Source organism: Lygodium microphyllum, chromosome 7 (genome assembly GCF_053477565.2).
Source record: "Lygodium microphyllum isolate KBCC chromosome 7, Lygodium_microphyllum_v1.1.10, whole genome shotgun sequence".
NCBI lineage: Eukaryota > Viridiplantae > Streptophyta > Polypodiopsida > Schizaeales > Lygodiaceae > Lygodium > Lygodium microphyllum.
Window position 1 is genome coordinate 124,271,343 of NC_141141.1, and position 25,573 is coordinate 124,296,915.

Below are 25,573 nucleotides of genomic sequence, written 5' to 3' on the forward strand. Positions count from 1 at the left end.
GACTCGGGATTGGATCTCGAGGCCCGCATACTAGTCTACGGGCGGAATCTTGGATTAGTAATCCCTATGGATTGCTGGAAAGCCTTCGGGCGGATTATGGATAAGCCTACGGGTTGGATATTATAAATGTATTCCAAAGAGAAATATGATAAGCTGTTAGAAATGAACTTTTTTGACATTGCTTTTCTATGTCAAGTGCTATGATTACGTGAAGGAACCAGTGCCTAAAAAACTAATTAAGGAAGCTGTTTGTCCAACTAAATGTGGTAGGTAATTAGATAACTAAAACAACCTAAGGAAAGTGCGGTGGATGTGGCCATGGGTCCGTCCTACGGATGGGTGGTCTCGGTTGGCTAGGAACTTTTCTTAATCATGATGGACATCAAGAAGATCGTACAAAGGATACGAAAAACAAGGGCGTTGACCTAGAATCTAAGTTATAATAATCTCGGTTTATGCTTTTTTAGGGGAACGGAATGGGACTATGCCTTATGGCAGAGAGGTCAAGCCTTGCATCCCTCTCATTTCCCATTCTCCTTGAACCAAGTGCAGCGTGAATTCGCTTCGACCCTGGCGTTTCTGCGTAAAGTAGTTCGCTTGGGGGTAGACGCTAGTTGCCATTTCGGTCCTAAGTGGGAACGGCCAGAATACTTCTACTATGTGGCAGATGCTGTCATACTGCTGCGCATCCGAGGTGTGGAATCCACCAAAAAGCTGTGTGTGTGACATTTGTTACTTTATACATACTTAATCGTTGTGTTTGGATTTTTTTATGCATGGGCAGATCATGGCAAAAGGGCAATCTGTCAGAGAAGAGGATGAAAGTGATGAGTGACAGGAAATTGGTGATGATGGTGACGAGGTGATGAGTTATGAGAGCCTTGATGAATCAACAGAGAACAGAGGGGATAGAAATGTGTTACTTGAGGATGAGACGATAGGTGTTTAGAATGCAAGTCAATGTTTCTTTTGTGATGTTGTAGCTGATGGCTTTATAGAAGGTTGTGTTGAGCATATGCACAAACAGCATGGTTTCTTCATTCCAGATTCAAAATTTCTCAAAGATCCTCATGGAATGCTGAATTATCTTGGCTTGAAGGTGACAAGGGGGTTTGTGTCTATATATAAGATTGTTAAGGGATCTGGAAAGAAGAATAACATTGCTCGTTAGTGTTATTTAGGAGAAAGAAGATTTTTTCTATTCATGCATATGTGCGGTTCTAGGTTTGGCATATTACCACCACTTATTGTTGTGAAATTCATGCATTGGCACTAATATAGGAGGGACATATGCAGAAGTGTTGTGGCCCAGTGGACTTGAGACAGGGGGTTTTATAAGTTGGATGGGTACATCACAAAGCGGGGAACGCAGCCAGTTTGGATTTGAATGCCATATATGCAGGTAAACTTAATGAAGTTATGACATCGTCCCTGTATCTGTTCCTCCCTACTTGTCATGGTTCTTATGAGCGCCCCTAATTGGATGGAGAAGGAACTATGCAAGCTTGTGCTGTTTGGATGGGCTGTATTTGAGCCAGACTCCACCATTTCCAATGGGCTTGTTGGTAGTCCGAGGAAGATATAGAAGACCTCACTTGCGACCCAATTGGTCATATCGTGGTTCTGCTGCTTCTTGTCAAAGTTCATTGGTATATGCTGTTGTGACCAAGAAATTGCTTTGATGCAAAGGATAATGATTTAGTTGACGATTGGCCCTTTGGTCGCCATCTTGTGTTTAAATGACAATCCAAAAAGATTTGGTTCGGACCGTGCTCATATGACAGTGCTTGTTTTTTTTATCCTTCACCCTATATTTGGGAGGGAACAGGGTCTCAAAAGAGGAAAAAAAGCAAAAACGCCAGATACGATGGGCAGCGCAGGAGTGCCTGGTATATACAACACTAATGAGAAACTATGGTGGGACCAGGATTTTTTTCATATATGCAGATACTCAGAGGCACAAGCTAGGATCCAATTACCGGATGCTACTTGTGAATGCACCAAAGTGTGGTACCACAACAATAATGTGAATTCCTTCCGGCCTCTATTTGGCTTTTCCCTGGTCGTGGATGAAGTCAGAGAGGATTTTCTCTATTTTGCTTTCTTTTTCGAACTCAATTCCCTTGTCATGCCTGAAGTCGGGAAGGATTTTCTCGAAGATGAAGCCCTTACTATCTATCAGTAAGACCATAGCTTCAAACATCGAAAGATCAAATCAGTGGAGAATTGGTGATTGGACAGAATATGTACAAGCTAAATCCTGGTGGAAACTCTTGACTGTTCAGGCAGATTAACTAGTAATAAGAAAAACAAGCCTATTCAGGGAGGAAGGAGACTACAACTTATCAGATCAGATCCAGAGGAATTCTTCACAGAGCTTCATGAGCCCACAGAGTACAATGATTTGCCTGACCAGAATTCCAGAGAGCTTCCTTTAGGTTGGGATGTTGAAGATTTCTCTCCAGAAGTTGAATCTGTTTCCAATAGTTCCCACTTCATGAAATCTCTGCCCTTTTTGTGTCCCTTATACCAGAATATATATATCTTAGAATAGAGCAAAGCGACTCGATTAGATTTGGATTACATTGAGGAAACATAAGATGATTCCACACAGGGAGTACCACTTCCAAAACTTGTGCTTGAAGAGCCGAAAAAAAAAATTCTGGGTCTTTGGGAATGGGAATAGTTTCCCCACTCACAAGCTGAACTAAAAGTTGTGCCATAGCAGAAAGAACCAATAGGATGAAGGATGTCACCAGATATTCCAGCAGCCTGGCATAGTTACGTAGAGTCTCTAAAAGCCATGCCTATCCACCTACTTTGGGTTTAGAGCTTTCTGCTTCCATCTTTCAAGTCTCTGTTTCTATTGGGGTACTAGAACTTGGTGCAGAAGTCCACAAAAGCTGACTAGTTGCTTCAAATGTGGTACCTGCACTTGACTGACATTGAAGACTCGAATGATTATGATGAGGACCCAACACAACCATCATGTTGCAAGTTGTTAAGAAAGAGGATTGAAAGAGAAGAGGCAATAGCTTTTGCCACTGGACTCACAGTGATAGCATCATTTCGACGTCGTGAGGGAACAACCATAGCCTTTCCCAAAGCCACATACAGCTCTAGCAGCAGTAGCTAACCTCACCATCATTTCATGATTCAAGATGTGGGAGCCTAGAGAACGGACAGGTTGTTTTGCATAGCCCGATCTTGATAGATTAATCTTCTATCTTGAAATTTGTCAAGGTCCTCTGCGGACGCGACTTTGCTTTCGAAAACCCTTCGACAACGCGGAAAGTCCTAGATCGCAAACCCTATGACATTCTATGGTAGTTCCGGGTGAAGCTTTCTAGACATCCTTTCCAATGGACTTCTAAGACGTGTCCTGAAGATTACAAGCGGTCACGTTACAAGTAGGACCTCGCTTCTATCAAGTCATAGAAGCCATACAAGATTTAAGTCATATCACTCAAGCTAACTAGATTGTTAAAATATAATACACTTTCCCTTTTGCAAATGAGATTTTATGTTATAATCAAAGGCTCTCTTTACATTTATCTTCCTCTTGTTTGTATGCAACCATGAGCATCCAATGTGTAGGTAGAGGAGTCACAATTTCTAATGTTCTATAGCCTAAGTTCTTATCAAGACTCCATCTCCTCATTCTATTTTCATGGTTTTTAAAATAACAAACACATGATATGTATTTGGTGGACTGCATAAGGGTAACACTATCTATGTCAATTGGTTTATCCTATGGGTGTATTCATCAACAAAGGGAGAGTCTCATTAAACCAACCTTGCATAGTTTGAATACACTTTAGCCACCAAACCTTATCTCTTTAGGAAACCCTAATCCATCTTTTTGAATACCTGTAAAAGGGCACAAATATTTCATGCATAAACACGTTCTTTCCATTGTACTTGAACTCCACTTCTCTTGTACTTAAGTATCATCCTCTTATTTCCTTTTTGAATATTCTAACATGGTATCTTAAAGATTTGTCAAGTGTAGATCAATGGAGGCTATTTAGTGCAAAAGTAAAGCTTTGATAATGGCTAATCCTCTCATCTTTTGCCGCTACTAAAGATATCTACCATTGGTGCTAAAGGAACAAATAGTCATGCTTCTATTATTTGCTACGAGTTGCTCTCTATCACAAGCCATAGTGAGCTACTAAAATTGTGGCCACTATGAGATCTTTACTTATTTGTTATTGTGGGTATTTCTTCATAAAAGTCAAGGAGGCTAAGCTCTTGACTTTCACTATCCAAGCTTCAATGTTATACATATAAACTGTCCAAAACAACTCAAATTTTATGATGGTAGTGTTAAAAGTATGTCTTAGCAAGGTTTTCAATGAAAAAACATGATGTTTCCACCTGAATCTTACTAAAATTTCACTTGCTCTACCACATCTAATAATATTCCATTACCTCTATTATAAAACATGCTGGCTTAGTGGTGAAATCTGAGCTATATTAATTACATTAAATCATTTAAAGTCTATGTAAGCTAGTGGCACCTTCAAACTATTGATTTGCAGCCTTATTTCTTACTTGGAGCTATTATGGCTACACCATTGATGGGATCTAAAATGGGCCAGAACTAGCTAAGCCACTAGCCGCGGACCTCATGGCCTCAACAAACAACCCCACCACATGGCCTCACCGGCTAGGAGCATCTCTCGAGGGATACGGTATCCTAAACACTAATCACTGCGTATTTATAGTCGGTAATTCAACAAATGTTCCCTTTCCCCATCTCCTCAGAAGGAGATTACATATATTTCAGCATTAAATGACACATATTACACACAAAGGGCACCCCACTGGCTGATTGCCGTGGCCCTATTGCAGCTCTTTGACATCTTGGAGATTGGCCCCTCAATGCGCTGCTTCCACATATAGAAACATTCAGAAAGAACTCCCCTCTTAGTGCCAATATATTTAACGTTCCAAGAATGCACTTATCCATCCCTTTTTACCCACCGTCTAGGCCTACAGTCAGGTTGCTCACTCTCTCTACATGGGTCAAGTCCTAAAGAAACCAACTGCTATGCATCCAAGAGCTTATAATTGATACCATTTAATGATGCTTGATGAAAATGTGTATATGATTAAGTGCTCAAACAATTCAAAAATAGCCTCGAGCATTGTGCAAATCCATTCTTTCCATGTTTGCATACACTAATGTGTAATTGCTGCAATGAGAGAAGACACCGCGCCTTACACTCGTGTTGTACTTCCCTTTATTTAACTTAACGTCATCCTATATGAATAATGCAGCAAATACATTAGATTTTATATTATATTTCAGTACTCAAACTTCCCTCCTCCCCTACCGTTTAAGGTTTTGCTTGCGGTGATAGGTAAAAGGGTAATTTCATGTGTATTTCACACGAAATAAGCAATAAATACTCCAAAAAATATATAAATGGACATAACCTAAGGCAAACCCTCATGCTTTATCCTCATTATACACTCATAGACACATCCATAATTTTCCTCGTCCATTTCCTATTTTTTCCCCTTTTAAAGAGCAATTTTCAATATTTTTTCTTATTTTTCCTTATTTATTATCAATAAGAATAGAAGAAAATTAGCATTATTTCATAGTTTTGGCTCTTGAGTCCTGAAACAGTAACCATGTAGATTTTATTGGTGTTTTGTTTCATGATCTTCCAATTTTAAGCCCAAAAACCCCATTTTTACTCTAAAAATCATGCTTTTCAGGTTTTTTTCTATTTATTTTCCATACTTCAAATGTATATTTTATGAGTTTTTTTTAATGAAATACTAAAACCAACAATAAAAAACATGTCCATCCATTTTTAGCCCATATGAACATTGCTAACCTCATCAAATGTAGAAAAAAACCATTTTCTTTGTAAAAATATCATTACCGTGTATTTTTTATTATTTTGGGTTTTGAAACTTGTTGCGGGTCTGAAAATCAGCGCCGTTTGACACACAGCCCGCCTCCACATTGCCATCTTCAGCCCATCTTCAGTTTGGAAGCAATCCGATATCACACCGAGCGAGGACGAGCATTCATCAACCGGGCTTCATTCTTCTTCACATGTAGGAACTTCCCCTTGCAAGAGAGAGAGGGAGGAGAGAGAAACATTTGAAATCTGATCTCCACAACTAGGCAGCCATTTTATGAGTGGAGACCGGCGATAGAAAGTGTAGATAGAGTGTAGATCAGGCCCAAGATCAGTTGGGGGGGTTGTTTACTGCCCCCATAATCCATCTCAATGATTGGAGATGATGGCACCCTCTCTTGCTCCATGCAAAAAAAATGGCACCCCCCCCTTTCAAAATCATTTTTCTGATTGGGATCCCTTTAGGGAGCCCCCAAAGGTCATGCCTTTTTGGCTCTCCTAAAGTCCTTTCACACTTGACTTTGAACTCAGCCTCCCGGGCACTCCCATTTCCTCGTCCGATGTTTGATTTGAAGTCTGAAAAATCTCATGCGTCCATCTTGAAGTCCTCCATTGTCTCACATCTCCCAAGGTCTCATCTCACACACCAAAAAATTGTCAAAATTCACCAACTATCGTCAAGTGGGTCTTTTAAGCCTTTTCTGGGCATTTCCGCTTAAAATCGTACTGATTTCCACCGTCGCCTTCGACAAAGTCTATTTTTGGCTACTTTTAAGCACTTCTCGACATAAAAATTCATAAGTCAATTGCGACCACGGGATAGGCCGACTCAGCTCGTCGAATCCCACGAACAAATCTGCACATAATCACAACCACAAAGAGCATCAAGCTAGTCACTAACCAACTGCTCCAACACAGTCAAGCTAAAAAGAACCATCAAAGAGGTCATCCTCAGTGGTGGTCTGAACTACCTACCAAACTAAGGACAACTCAACTAGGAGCTCCTACTAGGTGAGGACTCCTATAGCCTGATCAACAAATATTATCTTTTAGCACATTGGGTTTTTAGCCTCTTATTTTCCATACTCCAGTGTGTAAAAAGGAGGGAGCTGAGCGTAGTGACCCAAGGAGAACAAGGCATCGGCCTTAGGTCCTGTCTCGGTACCCAAGAACCTACCAAGCCCACACAAAAGGCATCGGTCCTTTTCAAACACTCACTTTTATTTTCAAACCAACCTTATTTTATTCTTATTTTCTTAGCTAGAAGCCACCCCTAGGAAGACAAGGCATCGGTCCTGGGTCTTGCGTCATCCCCAGGAACCTACCAGGCCTTCGCAAGGTGATTAACAACTGCTCAATGATTTTTCCTTTTTTTCCATTTCTATTTTTATAGGGGTTAGAACCCCTTTTTACACACCTTCGTATATTCATATATTGTCTTTCAAATATTTAGCATCTTGTCTCTTTCCATCATTATGTTAGTAGGCTTCTCTAATTGTGTCACAACTAACAGGAACTCCTAGAATGGCCGCCTAGCAGGTCAACAGAATAGGGTCACTAGAACTCCCACCTAAAACAGGTCTTACAATGCCTGACAATGCCTTCCAGGAGGCAATGACTACTCAGACCTCCCCCAAGACACGCAAAGCCTAAACCTGGGACTTCATGCCTTGAGTGCTGGTCCCCACCAAACAAAACAAAGTAACCCTTACACGCACATATATCATTAATTTTTTAAGGGAAAATACTCGAAAAAAAGGGACGAAACCACTTGGAATGGCCACAAGAAGCACCTTTGTAGCAAATTCTCCCTCCAGCGACTTCGTTAACCTGTATGATGCAATCACTACAACAAAAAACCATTAATTGTACCCGCACCAAACAGACAAATGGCCCTCTTGGCCTATAGAAATAGCACATTGTACTACAAACTAGCTGGCCCTCTTAGCCTAAGGAAATAAACATTACCCACTTTAAAGCAGCTGGCCCTCCTAGCCTAAAGAAATCAAGAAAATTTGTTCATAAAGATCCCTCCTTGGAAGAAGGTAGATATACAAACACATGCTCCACTCCAAGGGGAAAGATAGGATGCTCAGCCCTAAACTAAATGCATTAAGTTATGACCCATACCTCCTGCATATACAGTAAGAGGCATACACATAACATGTCATCGAATCAACCTATGGGTTAAAGATAATAGTGGTAGATGGGTCTCGGCTACTCTTCTCATTGCCCATATTAACCATTGCATGCCATATAACGCGTGGTCTGATAACATTCCCCACAAGAAACCAAGTCCCGTCTCATCATCAATAACAACATCTGGACTAGGACCATAATTGAAAAAGAGGTCCTCCTCATAAGCAAAATTAGCTAATTAATCCGCAAACTGATTCCAATAACATGGAATGAGCTGAAGAGCTGCTCTCAAATTCATCAAGTAGGGTTATAGCAGTGCGATGATACATACGAAGAAGGATTAGATTCCAGACTGTATATGTCCCATTAAGTTGATTTAAGATCAGCTAGGAATCTCCTTTTACTAACAGTCATTGAATGCCACCTTTCTTGGCAATATTCAATCCCATAATCAGGGTTTTATACTCTGCCATGTTGTTAGTGAATCCCACCCCGAGATTAGCAGCTAATTCCATTGTAACTCTACGTCGGGGATCTCGGATAACTACTCCAACACTCCCTTTTCTATTAGGCCCCCTGGATGCTCCATCAAAGTATAACATGTACAAACACAATGGGTTTACATAGCCAGCCATCAGGAACTCCTCTATTCATAAGTATGATAATCAAAATTGAACATATTTAGAGGATAAATTGACAGCTCCATCCCACCTTCTTCATTAAACTCAATAGGGATGCTTGTCAAGATTTGTAAACAGTGATGGCAGAAAACTTTAATCTCCCACACAAAGGTACTGTCTTCTTGCTCAACCACTTTGTATCCCTTGCTCCATCAGATAAGCCTCCCCTGATGATATCTTTGCTCTAGATATGGGTGCTCGGAATAAGGAATTAACTACCCTATCGACCAGTTTAAGCTCTCCTGAAGGTCTCAAATCAGCCCCAACATAGACCTCCAATGCATTTAGCATGTTAGCATACTTAGAAATAATAAGGTTTAATCTTATTAAGATTAAACTTATTCTTAAATTCCACTCCTTGTAGATCAGCTAATAAAACCATGGATTTATTTTTACCTATCCGAACTATCTTGTAAGGGCCATCCCAAGACCATGGACTTATTTTTACCTATCCAAACTATCTTGTAAGGGCCATCCCAACAAGGAGCTATCGTGAAAATAACTCTCTACGCGCATTGTAATACAAAACTAATTCCCCTTTTTTAAAGGTATACTTCTTCGCTTTTAGATCATGCAACCACTTCATCCAACATTTAGCTATCTGTTGGTGCAACAAACTCTGCAATTTGAGCTCGTCCAAGTGGGCTATAGTCGTAAACCACTCAAATAAGGCATCTTTATCACCAAAGAATGATTCATCACAAATCTTATGGTCAGCAACTCAATTTTTAAGGGCAAGATACACTCCTCCCCGTAAACTAATTTGAATGGGGTGTGGCCAGTGGCTCGTTTAAATGTCGTATTATACGCCCAGACTGCCACATATAATTTTGTATCCCAGTCCTGTTTCTTTTCAGAGACTATCTTGGATAGGATACCCACAAGCTGCTTATTGGTACTTTCAACTTCTCCATTGGCTTGCAGATTATAGGAGGTCATCTTGTTATGCTTAATGCTCTATGCTTCAGTCAGGCATCTAATTACCTTATTCAAAAAGTGAGTTCCACGATTCAATACTATTTCCTTTGGGGGATCAAAACGGCAGATGATCTACTCAAGTAGGAAACTACTAGTCTCTTTTGCATTGTCCTGCCGCGTCGCCCATGCTTCTGACCACTTTGTAAAGTAATAAGCTGCTACTATAATGTATCTTTTCTGAGTAGTAGACGATGGGGTAATAGGTCCCACAAAATCAATGCCCCACTTCTCAAATAGAAGGATAGCCATAATAGGCATAAGTGGACACTTCCTATTCTCTCAACTGTCATGTCTTTGACATGTATCACATCTCTTAACATAGTCAAATGAATCCTAGAAGATGGAAGGCCACCAATAACTAGCTCGTAAAGCCTTCTATGCCGTCAACCACCCAGCAAAGTGCCCTCCACAAGCGGAGTCATGGCACTCTTCCAAAATAAAGGGAACCTCCTCATGCATCACACATCAGCATTAGATATCATCAACACCTTACCGATATAATGTCCCTGCAATCAAGGAAAATTTCAATGCCTGTTGTTTAATCTTCGTCTTCTAGGGTTTTGATAGAGTAGCTCCAGTCTCTCCCGTAGAAAGATAGTGCATTATAGCAGCATACCAGGAGGGAATAGACACCGTATTAATCTTAAACAATGTTTCCATGCCACTTCCTTCAGCCATGACCTCTTTTGGCTCTTCAAAATCCACAAGACACTCGAGAATGCCCTGAAGCTTTGGTGATTTGCTCTTAATCTTATAATCAAACTCCTACAAAGTGATTAACCACTTTGCTAAACAATCAGGCAGCTGTAACTTATTCAGCAACAATCGAAGACCTTCTGCCTTCGTATAAAAAACCACCCTCTCATAAAGAATGTAGTGCCTGAACTTCTTGGTCGCAAATACCATCGCAAGGCACAAATTCTCCATATAGCTGTATTTAATTTCCAATATGCCCAACTTTCGACTAGCAAAACCTATGGGATGGTATCACTTTTCCTTCCAAATTTGGGCCAAACAGCAGCAACTGATACTATACATAGTTGCTACTGAAAATTAGGCATACCAAGGTCCATCTCAATAACATCCGCGTCTCTTACTCAATCATGGGGCTCTATCGGCTGATTCAAGGTTATCTGATAAGTATCCTCTATAGTGGACCCTTCCTTAGATCCGTCGCTTGATGACATCTCACTATTTTATGGATCATCTATTGTTTCTAGTTCAGTGGAGGATAAAGGAGCTCTCTCACTTTAAGGAGACTCAGGATAAGCATCCACTATTACACGATGGGCACCTCGACCTAGAATCACCGGACTAGAGGGTATATCAACTTGATAGATTGTTGGTAAAATCCAGGGCTTTCCTAGCAAAACTCGATAGCTAGAATGTCCTGCAAACCTTATCACCCTAAAGTCCAAATAGCATTCCACGCTTGCAATAGTAATGTGGACTTTAGTGATGCAACCTTCAAATTGTCTTAGACTATCATCCACCATCCTAAGAAGTGTGGAGCCGTCTTTTTGAATTTTGAGACCTAGTCGCTCCATCAAATCTGAACTTATGATATTGACGGAGGATTCCGTGTCCGTGATAGCATGCTCCACTAATATTCCATCCACATATGTTGGAACCCTAGGGCAATGCTTTTCAGCATGATCGAACCAGTCTTCTCCCACTCTAGCTATGTCCAAAGGTTCTACTATATACCCGATACACAGGACTTTCTTGAATTCCTTGCATACTCCTGGAGAAAGTTTAATCAATTGCAGGAGATTCACATTTGGTTTGACTTCGCAAAGAGAACTTGCTAGGTCAAAGTAATGGTAGTAAGCCAAAGTTGTCTATTCGTGCAGCCAAACCATTCTTTCCTTTGGTTGTTGGACCGCCGGCTTTAGTGCCTCTTTTTTTACTTTTTTCTTCTTTTCTGGCACCTCTCTATCCTTCTCAGGATCCATTTTACCGTCAACAGGCCTTAGAGGTCCACCTTCCATATTCGGATTCAGGACTCGCTTTTCCCTAGCATCGTGCTTAGGGTTTCCCTCGACAAGTTTTACAATTTCTTTATCACCCTCTTTAATCTTTTTCCCTCTTTTTACGGCTCATAGATTAGAAGTTTTAGCATCATTGACACGTTTAGCCTCAATAAGGCTGACTCCACTGCCATGAGGCAACTCCTCCACAACAGCCTTTCCTCGTTGCAGTATTTGTCTTTGTCCCTCATCTTGCTTGAGATTATTCCCTTGTGCACGATGGTTAATTAGACCAGGTTGTTTACTTCCTTGTTGGAGAGAATTGATATTATTCCAACAAGTAGCAACTAAGTGGCTAGACTTTCCACAAATATCACATTTGACATTCGAGCAATTCCTAGGGAAATGTTGGCCACCACACCACTTACAGCTGAATCTTGAGGGGCCACCCTCTTCAAGGCATCGACTCCCTATCAAATTATGTTGATTCTTAAGTAAATTAACATCCATAGCTATTTGTCGATACTGTTAAGAGATCATATTGGTGTAGTGCTTCATCATGTCCTTAACTTCACCAAGGACATTAGAGGTACTCGACTCGTAGCCGCAATCGTCAATTTGTCATCCCATGGGCCTTACCACTTGATTAGGGATTGGCCATTGACCTACTGGGACAACATTAGGATTCATTATTTGGCGCGCACTATTTAGTGAGGCTGCCTGACTAGCCATGGGCATACTTATGCTAGGAGGAGCTGGTAACATAGGAAAATTTGGCATGATACCTCCTCTCCCATTCGCATTTGACATGTGATCCCCTTGACTCACATTGGTCAAGGCCAAGTTATTACCATTCAAATTTATCATTTTTGCATAAGCTGCTTGCAAGTGCAACTCTACTCCTTCTACTTGGGTAATAGCAGTGTCAATGTCGGCCAAAGCAACACTACTCAGCTGTACCTAGATATTAAAATCCAATCCCTTCTCAGGGGCAAACTCTCTACGGAAAGCAATAAAGAATTGGGCACTGCTAGTTATGGTTTCGACTTCAAGACCGTGGTACCATACTACGGCCGTTCCTTTTAACGTCATGTTAAAAAACATCATTAGGTGTCTTTTGTCTTGGATTTGATAATTGAACATGAGTGTTTGAAACTCCTTAATTTGGAGTTCTCCATCTTCTTCTGCTATAACCCATGGAAAATGGGCAACGATGCTCCTAATGCTAGCAAATCTGGTGTCCCTGCTGGGATTGCGATAGGTTGTGCCATGGCTACAACCAGATTGACAACAGGAGTTTGTGTAGGTAAAACTACACCCCCACTTGTTGTGGGTTGATTAACTAGAAGTAGGGAAGTACTAGGACTTCCACTTGCACCACTTGAAGGGCTATTCGTAACACTTAGGTTACTAGAACCACTTCCTCTTATGCGCAATGGGTTGCTCCTTTGAGGAGAATAACGACTTACAATCTCCAACCACCGTCTAGCCCTCTCAGCACGCTCTACTTTTTGTATTTCGGCTTGACGGTCCTTGTCAGAGGACATAAACCAACTATTTGGTCCCTAGAAACCCTAGATTTGAGAACCACCACTTGTTGGCCGCTTTCGGCAGACGCACCACTGATGGGACAAAAAATGGGCCGACACTCGCTAAGGCACTAGCCAGACCTCATGCCCTCAATAGACAACCCCACCACACAGCCTCATGGGCCAAGAGCGTCTCTCGAGGGATACACTATCCTAAACACTAATCACTGCGTATTTATAGTCTGTAATCCAATGGATGTTCCCTGTCCCTGTCTCCTCAGAAGGAGATTACACATATTTTGGCATTAAATGCCACATATTACACACAAAGAGCACCCCACCGGTTGATTATTGTGGCCCTACTATAGCTCTCCTACATCTTGGGGATTAGCCCCTCGATGCGCTACTTCCACACATAGACACATTCAAAAACAACTCTCCTCTTAGTGCCAATATATTTAACGTTCTAGGAATGCACTTATCCATCCCTTTTTACCCACCGCCTAGGCCTACAGCCGGGTTGCTCACTCTCTCTACGTGGGTCAAGTCCTAAAGAAACCAAGTGTTATGCATCCAGCAGCTTGTAATTGATACCATTTAACGATGCTTGATGCAAATGTGTATATGATTAAGTGCTCAAACAATTGAAAAACAGCCTCCTATATTATGCAAATCCATTCTTTCCATGTTTCCATACACTAACACGTAATTGGTGCGATGAGAGAAGACACCAAGTCTTACACTCATGCTGTACTTCCCTTTATTTAACTTAATGTCATCCCATATGAATAATGCAGCAAATACATCGGATTTTATATTATATTTCAGCACTCAAACTTTCCTCCTTCCCTACTGTTTAAGGTTTTGCTTGCGATGATAGATAAAAGGGTAATTTCATGTGTATTTCGCATGAAATAAGTAGTAAATACTCACAAAAACATATAAATGGGGATAACATGAGGCAAACCCTCATGCCTTATCCTCATTATATACTCACAGAGACATCCATAATTTTCCTCGTCCATTCCCTATTTTTTCCCCTTTTAAAGAGCAATTTTCAGTATTTTTTCTTATTTATTATCAATAAAAATGGAAAAAATTTAGCATTATTTCAGAGTTGTGTCTCTTGAGTCCTTAAACAGCAACCATGTAGATTTTATTGGTGTGTTGTTTCATGATTTTCCCATTTTAAGCCTACAAATCGCATTTTTACTCTAAAAACCATGCTTTTCGAGTTTTTCCCATTTATTTCCCACACTTTAAATGTATATTTTCTGATTTTTTTATTACGAAAGACTAAAACCAATAGAATCAACATGTCCATCCATTTTTAGGCCATATGAACATTGCTAACCTCATCAAATGCGGAAAAAAACCATTTTCTTTGTATAAATGTCATTACTGTGTATTTTTTATTATTTTGGGTTTTGAAACTTGTTGCGGGTCTGCAAATCGGGGATTGTTTGTTGCTCAACCTGCCTCCACACTACCATCTTCAATCCAGCTTCAGTTTGGAAGCAATCCGATACCACATCGGACGAGCATTCATCAACAGGGCTTCATTCTTCTTCACATGCAGGAACTGCCCCTTGCATGAGAGAGAGGGAGGAGAGAGAAAGACTGAACTCTAATCTCCACAACCTGGCAGCCATTTCAGGAGTGGAGACCGGTGATAGGAAGCATAGATAGAGTGTAGATCACGCCCAATATCAGTTTGGGGGATTGTTTACAACCCCCATAATCTATCTCAATGATTGGAGATGATGGTGCCCTCTCCTCCTCCATGCGAAAAAAATGGTGCCCCCCCTTCAAAATCATTTTTCTGATTGGGCTCCCTTTAGGGAGTCCCCAAAGGTCATGCCTTTTGGCTGTCCTAAAGTCCTTTCACACTTGACTTTGAACTCGGCCTCCCGGCCGCTCCCATTTCCTCATCTGATGTCTGATTTGAAGCCCAAAAAATCTTGGGCATCCATCTTGAAGTCCTTCATTGTCCGACATCTCCCAGGGTCTCATCTGACATGCCAGAAAATTGTCAAATTTCACCAACTGTCGTCAAGTGGGCCTTTTAAGCCTTTTCTAGGCATTTTGCTTAAAATCATACTGATTGCCACCACTGCCTTCGACGAATCTATTTTTCCCCTACAATTCAAAATTTTTGGTTATTTTTAAGCACTTCTTGGCATCAAAAATCATTTGTCAACCATTCATCATTACTAGTCATTTTGAAGAAAGATCAAGGCTCCAAATGAGGTAACTAGGCACTATACTGCTACTAATCCACATCAAATCTGAGCATGGCTAAGCTATCGTAACCAGGATCTATGCAAATCTGAGGAAATATACTACTATTTTGTAACTCAATGTGGAAGTATGTTTGTGCATGAAGTAGTGACCTATCTCTACAACAAATGGATTGAAGAACTAATGGTTTGAGTTACCATAATTGGGATACAACTAGCTTATCTATAGATAATATCTTACCTACGAATCTATCCAATACATGATGCTATTGTAAATGTACCTACCTTTGGCTAGTTCTATAAGTGATTTGCTATTTCTCTAAGGTGTATACCATGGATAAAATCTAATTGAATTAGCTACTAGTCACTATGGAGTTTAATGCACTCCATATACCCTTGAAGTTTCAACACTAAGTGAGGTTTTGAACTCATTTGTCCATAGATCATCACTCATCATTCTTTTTTTCCACTCTTAGTATTTTGTGAATTGATCTATTATTGTCTATTCATATCCAATAATATTTGTTTTTGGCTCTCTGGCTTTGAGTAGGGAGATTGGTTCTACTAAGTTCAAAGGCTTTGCCTTCCATACTTGGCAAACAAGGATCAAAATAATTTTAATGAAGAAGGACCTTTGGAATATAGAAAATGGCAAGGAAAAGAAACCTTCTGAAGTGGCTCAATAAACTTCTTGGGAAGCATGGATGACAAAGCACAAGCAATCATCAAGCTTGAACTAGATGACACTTACGTACACCGTCTTGATGGTTGTGATACTTCCAAATACACATGGGAACAACTCAACAAACTCTTTGATGCTTAGTCAAAGAGCTCCAAGTTTGGCCTTTTAATTGATTTTTTTCATCTTGAAATGAAGTCTTCGCATTGCTATTGGTGTGTTACTCAAATCCTTGACTAGATAGTATGAGCATGTGGTCACTACTCTTATCAACATGCCTTCTCCTAATCTAGTTGAAGTTGAACCATCTCTTTTAGATTAAGATAAAATCAAAATAAAAAGGAAATAATAATATCAATCATGATGAATCTCTTATATGTGACTTTTATTAGAAGCCCAGTCATAATGAAACATATTATTTTCATAGCAAGTGAGCTCAAAAAAAAAATCTCATGAAGATTTCCCAAAAAATGGAGGGGAAGTTGAAGAAAATAAGAAAGAAGTAGAAGCTGAAGAAGAAAATCATGAAGCATTATCTAGGACTTTTAAGAAGAAGAAGAAAAAGGAATGTAAGAAGGTTCTGAAGTCCCCTAAACCACTCAAACCTTTGAGCCATAAGTAATCAAGCAAAGAATGGCTTTGATCATCTTAAGAGCACAAGCCAAGGTGCCTCTAAGCTACTTAAAGGTGGACCAAGATTTTGCAAAAGATGGTCATGCACAAAGTTGTGTATATCATGAGTTTGAAGGGGTTGTTAAAATCACAAACACATGATATGCATGTGGGAAACAAGGGTCATACCACCTAGGTTAGTCGGTATATCATAAGGCTGTATCCATCAAGAGAGTCTACCTACACCCACCTTGCACTCTATGAATGCACTTTAGCCATGAAACCTTACCTCTGTAGTAGGAAACCCTAATCCATCTTATTGTATGCCTATAAAAGGGCACCCATCTTTCATGAATAAACAAGTGCTTTTAATTGTACTTGCACTTGGCTTCTCTTTTACTTGAGAATATTTCTCTCATTCCCGTTTTGGAATATTGTAATAGTGTTGCCTCTTGTGCCAATGTCTCAAGAAATTTAAATCTTTGTCCTCTCAAGTATATTCTTCTAGCTTATTAAGTATATGTTACTTTATTTATATATGTGTTTTGAAATTGTCTATTGAATTTCTTTATATGTTTGGTTTCTTGTATTCTCAAGGTTGCATCACCTCACAAGGACATATGGTGTCACTTATGATCATGATCATGATTGTTTCATCATTCCACTTGGTAGAGGATTGGTATTTATTCAACAAATGCATGGCGTTATTGACTCATACATGCCTAATGTTCATTTAGTATGGGTGTAAGTATAAATATGAGCTTATTTATGTAACAATAATTTAATTCTTGTTTTAACTCTTCTTGTCTCATTGCAATGAAATATAGATGTCAAGACTCAATGTCAAAGAAGTTTATATTTTCATAGTTGGAGAAGGAGATCAAGTTCTGTACTTTTCTTTTATGATAATTTCCACTTCTTAGGCTAAACATATAGGTCTACAAAAAAAAAAGATGAAAATAGGGTTACTTCTTAGTCCCCAAATTCATAATGATCACCTAATATTGAAGTTTTTGGCATAAAATTTGGGTTTTGATTTGCCTAAAATGGTTTTTTCTACAAAAAAAAAGTGTGGATATCTATATCTATCCAGCCAAAAGTAAATAGCAACATGTGGTAAGGTACCTCTCAAGTTGAGAATCTTGTTGGTGAATAATAATTAATTATCAAAGAGAGGTCATTGAAAAAGAAAATATCCTTGTTCAAGATTGGCTAGAACTCTCGGGGAAGTTACTACATGTATATCCTCTACATCACATGCGTTCAAGGACTACTTATAAATATCATTATTTGTGACTTTTTCTTGAATAAAACATAACCTTTTCTATTCAATTTGTAAATAAGCCCGTTATATTACACCCTTTTGTATGTAAAAAATGTATAAAAATAGTATTTTTAAAATACCTTATTTTGAACCCACGTGATGCATACATATGTTTATGAATAACTTACCTGAGCTAGAGCTATAAGTGAATCATGAGGGAAATGACTATCTCGCTATAGCACATATGAAAAAATGTATATTATATTTTTATTCATTAAAGTTTTGTTCCTTGAGTTGATTTATTTAATGAAAGTGGAGGGAGAGGAAGCTTGAAAGACAATATAGAATGTATAAAAATGACTAAAGCACAATAACTCATAAAAGAACCTTATCATGAGATTTTTGGCCTAAGCTATGAAAGTGGGTGACTACTCGTATCTTGCAAAGTTTTATGCTCTACCTACATGATAGGTTATAAGAGGTTTTAGGACACTATAGAGGTTTTCTTCACTAGGTCAGTCACAAAAGAAATAAAGTTGGACTCAAGAGGCAAAGGAGAAGTGATGTATGGCAATGCCCAAAGGGTAGTAGCATGAAACTTGAAGTAGGGAATAAATGGGGATGTAGAAGACATGAGTGGAAAAGGGAAAAATGGAAAAATGGAAAAATGGAGAGAGTTTAGGGTAGAAAAACACATGCTCACAATTCATGCAATTTGGTCTAATTTGGCATGCTTCAATGGTGGACTCCAAAGGGGAAGATTAGGCATTCAACACTCAAGAGAAAAGGAAGGAAAGAGCTGCCCATTAGTAGATAGGGTGAGCTTTGTGTCTTGGCAAGAGAGAGGAGAGTTCCTCTTCATTGGACTAAGATGTATAGGGTAAAGTAGAATATGCATTAGAGCAACTTCCTATTCACAAGGATTTTGTCTTTTTCCATTGGCTTCAAGAGCATCTATTCAAGGCATCTCACTCTCTACTATAGCGGGCAGCTTTTTGCTTATCAAAAACTTAATCTTGAGAGTATTTAGAGAAAATTATCAGTATTTTAGTGTTATTGTAATATATAGTTAAAGAAGGGTTGAAGTACAAACATTAGGTAAGTCATCGGTAGAGTGCAAGATGGGAGATACATTAGGATTGGGATCAAGTGATGCTATTTAGTAGTTGATGCAAAATATTAATATAGTTTTTGAGGCACAATAGGAGCAACAACAACAATAGCAATAGAGGTATGCTTTTGTGAAAGTATAGTTTCCATTGGTTAAGGCTTTACAAGCTATAGAATAGGAGATAAAACTATTTAATGGTCAAAATGTATCAACATATTTGCATTTGTATGCATTGAAGATGGAATTCTATGCAATGTATTAGTTTGTATGAAGCCATTCTTTTATGTGAATCATAATGCAAGAGTTAAAGGTACAGATTATGGAATTATATTTATAAGATGTTGATTGGCATGTTTTTAGGAAGGCATTGAAAGAGAAATTTTACATAGAAGATATCAATCTCCTTATATGCAAAACATTTCAAAAGTGGGTCATGAACTAGAATAAAGTGCACATAGTAAGCTGTTATGAGAGTTTCAAAGTAAATTTGAGATGCTTGATATTGTAGAGGAGCACGCTCTTGAGACTTAGAAAATTTAGGTGTTTTTGCAGGCTACAAATTCTACTTTACGAGAGAAGTTTAATGATTCGCTATAAGGAGATCAATCTACTAAAATGGGGCTTAAAATAGAATGATGTCATGTTAAAGACTCTGTAAATGCACTTGTCAAGAAGCATAGAAGAAGGGAATGGTTGCATGTTGTGGCTTTTGCTTTTACTTTTGGAAAGATTATTGAAACTGCAGGTAAGCCATTGGTATGTATGTTTATTTGAAGGTTCAATTTGCTATTCTAATAGTAAAAGAGGGTGTTATAAATGAGTTGGTGAAGTAAATGCTTGACCTATAGCTGAAGATTGCGAAGTTGGATGAGAAAGTGTAGGCATTATCCCCTAAGCCTCTACATGAGAGCTTTGTGCTACATAAATACATGTGGTGTGATAGTCCTAAGCATGAGAGACATGACATTGATTTGTGCCATGATGCATTAGAAAGGAGAAAAATCTTTTGGAAGAATGGTAAAATTTATGTACAAGAGATAGGTTTGTCTCTTTCTTTGAACTTTGGAAAATGAAAAATGCAAAAAATATTTGATGAAATGGCTATCTTGGATATATATATATATAGAGTAGTGTTTTTTACTACCTTTGATTTGCATATAGAGAAAGTACCTAAAACTTGTTACTACTACATCAAAAGCTGAAATATGGCATCATGCAATGCATGCGACTAGGAAGAGAAAAGCTCCAAAGAATGAATTGAATCGTGTGTGGAGAAGCTTCCATGATATGATGGGTCTAGAGTGTGCATACTTAGTTTAGGTGCACAATACTAATGTGATTGTAGAAGATAAGAGAAAGAGAGACAAAGATAGTACAAGGACATCAAAGAGGAGGACATAAACAAGTTCTAAGCAATCAAATACTTTAGTGAAACCTACTCCTAACATGTAATGGAGGATATAGCATAAGAAAGAAAGTAGGATGTGAACCAAGCTAGGAAGAAAAAGGGTAAGTAGCCAGCCACAAGCTTGAAGAGCATATTCTTAACACCAAAGTGGAGTTCACACTTGGGGAAGATCTTGGTTATTTCTAAACATGAATTTCACAATAAAATCATCGACATAATAAAGAGGAAGAAAAAATTTCTTGCTGATTTGACTAATGCTTTGATGCACATAGAAGAAAAGCCTAGTTTGGAAGGCATATGCATTGATTAAGAGAAAAATGCATTTGTTATTTTGGAGAGGGTGAATGTTGTAAATCAACATGATAATGTTAAAAATGATGATATAGTGAGACTGAAAATTTACTTATTTGCAGCGGTTATTTAGTACTCAAGAAAGTCCATTTGATTGGTGATGATGATTTGAGATTTATCCCTAAAAGTCATTACACATGAAATCATTGGGCATGAGCTAGAATAGAGCTTGTGGTCAATGTTGGGTAGTGTGAGACTCCATGCATTGCTTTCCTTGACCATGGTTTGAAAATTAATGCAATGGTTTGTAGCTTGTATAAAAATGGTGCATAGTGAGTTGACATAACTTATTGTTAGAGGATGCAGGCTACAAATACCACTTATGGAGACCTATATACTATATGTCCTACTGTTAGAATATCTATTGGGGATATATAAGAATAGAAACATTTATTTTTGCAAGAGAGTTCTTCATATCTAGTGATTATGGAACAACTATACATAAAAAATTATTTGTATGGAGATAAAGGTATTGGATGATTGTTCTAGAGTTTTTAATAAGCACTGTTGTAGCATTGTTAGAGGGGTTTTATTCAAAATGTCGTATCCACTGGGGATCATACAATGAAAGAAGTAGAGAATAGGAGATAGAAAAGAAGAATAAGAGTAGACAGGAGGTACACAAGATAAAGACAAAGCTCAATGATTTGAATCACTATGTATTGATAGAACATGAGAAGATAAACAAAATCCTTTTATGGAACTTCCAATACACTTCAATCCTTTGTATTCATGATTATTATAGCAATCACAAGTTGATTGTTTAATGGCTAGACTCCAAGACAAACAATTCTTGGATTATCTAGACAATGCTCGAAAGCAATCTCCAAGCATTAGATCTCCTAAAGCTCCCTATTATACCAAAAACATTCACCATAAACTAGCTTATTCTCTACTACTTCTTAGGTGGAAAATATGATGGTTCTGTTGGCTTTGAAAGGGGGTAAGACTTCAAGACACCCTCTCAAAATTCTCTTAGATCGCTCATTTTTCTTCTTCCTAGTCCAAAGTGTTGTTTTCTACCCAAAAACTACGATTGTGGGCCATGCAAATTCGAAATCCCTTCTTTTGCATGAGATCTGCCAAACTAATTGAAAAGCAACTTGCTTTTTGCATGTCACCCTATTCTAGAAGTTTACTATACCTTTTTAGGATATTTGCAAGAAATAATATCTAAAATATAAAAAAAGACTAAAATGATCCAAAAATCTCGTATTTTTGAACCATCCTTACTATGCACACTAACATAATGACTAATATGACATTGACTCTCTAGATTAATAAGAAAGCCAAATGATGATGCGCTCCTAGATTTTTCACACTGTGTCCATGTAGCAGTAGGACAACATGAGGCTAGAGTAGTGCTATTTAGAGGATACTCTTCTCTTTTAAAGTAGAGAAATATATACTTACTATTAGTTTAATTCAACTTACAACAAATAGTTTCGTTTGGTTTAAGCATATGGAGTCCACGTGGAGGTCTACAAAATTGTGCATAGAGAAAGGATAAAAAGAGATAAGAAAATGTGGGTTGCTAGTTAGATGAGGGCATTTGAGGCCTCTATGGTAGGCTAAGTTTTATTGATAGTATGTTTGGAATTTTAGCAACATTAAATGTTAAAAAGTGAGGCTAAAAACAAGGTGCTTTAGGTATGTTCTTTAGATATGTTTGAAGCGATATCAAAGTTTACTCAAGAAGAAGGGTTAATGTTAGTCTTGTAGCAAAAAAACTACTTTTGTTGCAATATGAATCCTCTACAAAAAAATTCATTTCTCATTAATGAGAAAGATTAAGAAGAAACACATTTTAGAAAAATGTGATAAAGACAAGTTCGTAGTTGAAAAGAAAATAGAAAGGCTCAAAACAAGCTAGAAAGTGTATATTTTTATGTTCGTCTTTAAGACCATTTGCATAGAGAATTAAAAAATAGTAGTATTTTTTATCAACGCTATCTCAAACAAAAATTAGTTAGGCTAAAACTTTCAAAAAAAGTATTTTAATATGTATAGTATCGCATGCATTCTCATTAAGAGATTTAGAACTAGATAAGATTTATTAACTTTTTCATGAGATCCAAAACGCATCATGAGGTGTTGTTTTGACCACATTTCATGCATTTTTAAGAATCCAAATTGAAAAAAAATCCACCTAAAACTTATTCCAAATTTTTTACTCTACTATCCTTTGATATTAGTATTTTTCCATCCATTTTTTAAATCATATGCACATGTTATTTCAAATATAGTGAATTAGAACTCTCAAAGAATGGTCTAATGCAATTGCTGAAACAAAATATAACATGGTTCACAAGAAAGTCAAGATAGTTTCTTTGCAGTTGCCACTTGTAGTGGTAGATTGTATGAGAAGTGTCAAGCTAGTTGAGCTTGTAAAATCCAAAGGGTATAGGGTATAAATTTATAGTTGGAATACTCAAAGAGTTGAAGATTAATTGCAAGGCATTCCTTTCACCTATAAAAAGAGAATGTTTTGAGGGGATACTATCCACACATGTAAATATTTTACATTTCATCCAACCCTAGTGGTTTCAATGATTATATTTACTATTTCTCATGTTCCATGGAATCTGAGGCCAGTTTAAGTGTCTTGGATTTATTTGCCCAAGTTAATGGAGTTGCTAAATGAAAAGTTACACATGAAGATGTTGGAGAAATCTTTAGCCCCAAACTCAAATTGGTAGCTTACTATGGCGAAGAAGAATTGTGTATTCACATTTAATGAAGACATGCCTATGATATATGTTGGTGTGGGCTTGTACTCTGTAATGTAGAAAATTGATCCATAGACCTTAAACCTTTGTATTAAAATAACATTGTAAATAATAGGAAGTTAATTAGAACTAGTAAGGTTTGAGGAGAACTATAAATAGCTAATAGAATGCTATTATAGATATCTTTGGATAATTTTATGATGCCAGGAGGCATATTTCACGGTGGATTCTGTGCCACGGTGGATTCGGTGAGGTTTTACGGTGGATTCCGTAAACTTTGTTGACCGGGGCTCATACACAAAGTGGATTCTTTGTGCGAGAAGTTGATGGGGACGCCTATCCTTTTTGGGCGTTTCATTAATTTAGTGTATACATGGGTGATTCCATAGCGGGTGATTCCACAAAATACATATTAAATTAATAAACGTTTATGAGTTTAGAGTGCGCACTCGTGATAAATTAAGGTTAGGATTGATTTCTAACCAGTTGATTTATTTATGTAGCTGAAGACTGCTAGGTATTCACTTTTGTCGGTTTAATTGTATTATTTTACTAACGATTGTGAATGCTTCAGTTGATGTGTAGAGATAGCAGCAGTGACGGAGGAAAGCATTGGAGGATAGCATGTACTCGAGTTATCACTTATATTTTAATGGGCACATACATTAGGCATGGCACCTATATTTTGTCGTGCGTATTTATTAAGGCGTTGGATATTTATTTATTATTTTCTATGCGCATGGGCGCACGATTATGATATTTGTATTTGGACATTGTATTGGGTATGCTTGACTCTTTGGCCGCCCGCCCATTAGCTTTATTTCTATTTTGTACTAAAGCAAACTCAAAAGCCAAAAGCGTGCTATTTTGTAATTTGGGCTATTATTTGAGCTTGAAGATGATTAATACATAAAATACATGCTTTGTGGAGTGCTCACACAAGGCATGGGGGGAGATTGCACCCAATTGGTCTCTTGTTCATGTTGTGCATGCTTTCTACCTTGAGTTTTGTGCAAAAAGTAGAGTTCTTTTGTTCTTGGGGACCTTCTGGCGCTCACTACGCGAGCATACAGCATCGGATCTGTGCACTAGTGATATCAGAGCGAACTGAGATCGAGAGCTTCTAATCGCTACCCATCTTGCGTGAAGGCAAAGCTCCTGGAATGATCGAGCTCTACAGTCAGTTTCATTGCGAACGGTCGATACGGGTGGATTCTTGGCGGTCAAGAACCTCTGTCTATAGCCTCTGATCGCAAAGGACCGGCCTAGGGAAGCGGAGGACCAGGTCAATATCTCCCTATTCAAGTAATTTTTTTCTCAGACAAAATAGATAAGCTCCATAAATACCAAAAGTTTAAGCTTAAGTTAAAAGCTTAAGTAAGCTTATAAAGCTTACTTAAGAGCTTTAAGCACACAAATTCGACGTGTCGTAACTCGGTATGTATTGAACTGATTCGCGGCGGAAAAATCAGCCCCTCCCTAAAATCCGTCGTCAGTTTCATCCTACTCAAAACATTAAGTCATATAAGCTTTACAAGGTTCAATCACTTAAATCCTCCAAGTTTTATCACTCTGCAAGTCACGAAGGTCAATCAAGTTCCCAGAAGTCAAAACTGACTTATTCCAAAAACTCCCATAAGGACTATTTCTGCGTAGAAGCACTGAATTGCAAACTTGTTCCCTGGAAGACTCTATTCGCATATGCAGACTTGCTGAACCAGTTTCAACACATGCAGAAGGTCATACGCAGATTTTACGAAGAATTCAAATCCCGCAACCGCAAAAGTTGAAGACCATGAAAGCCAAACAAAAATCTATAAGCCTTGTACACCCGACTTTGAGCTACGCTCATCCCGCTAATTGGATTTTGAGAGAGTGAGGTCTTTTAAATTTTTACAGGATGAGGGAACAAAATATGGATGATTTAATGGCTGAAGGCGATCTTCCTGAACCTACAATGGAACAAAAATCAGATTTAATTATGATGCAGGTGGATGA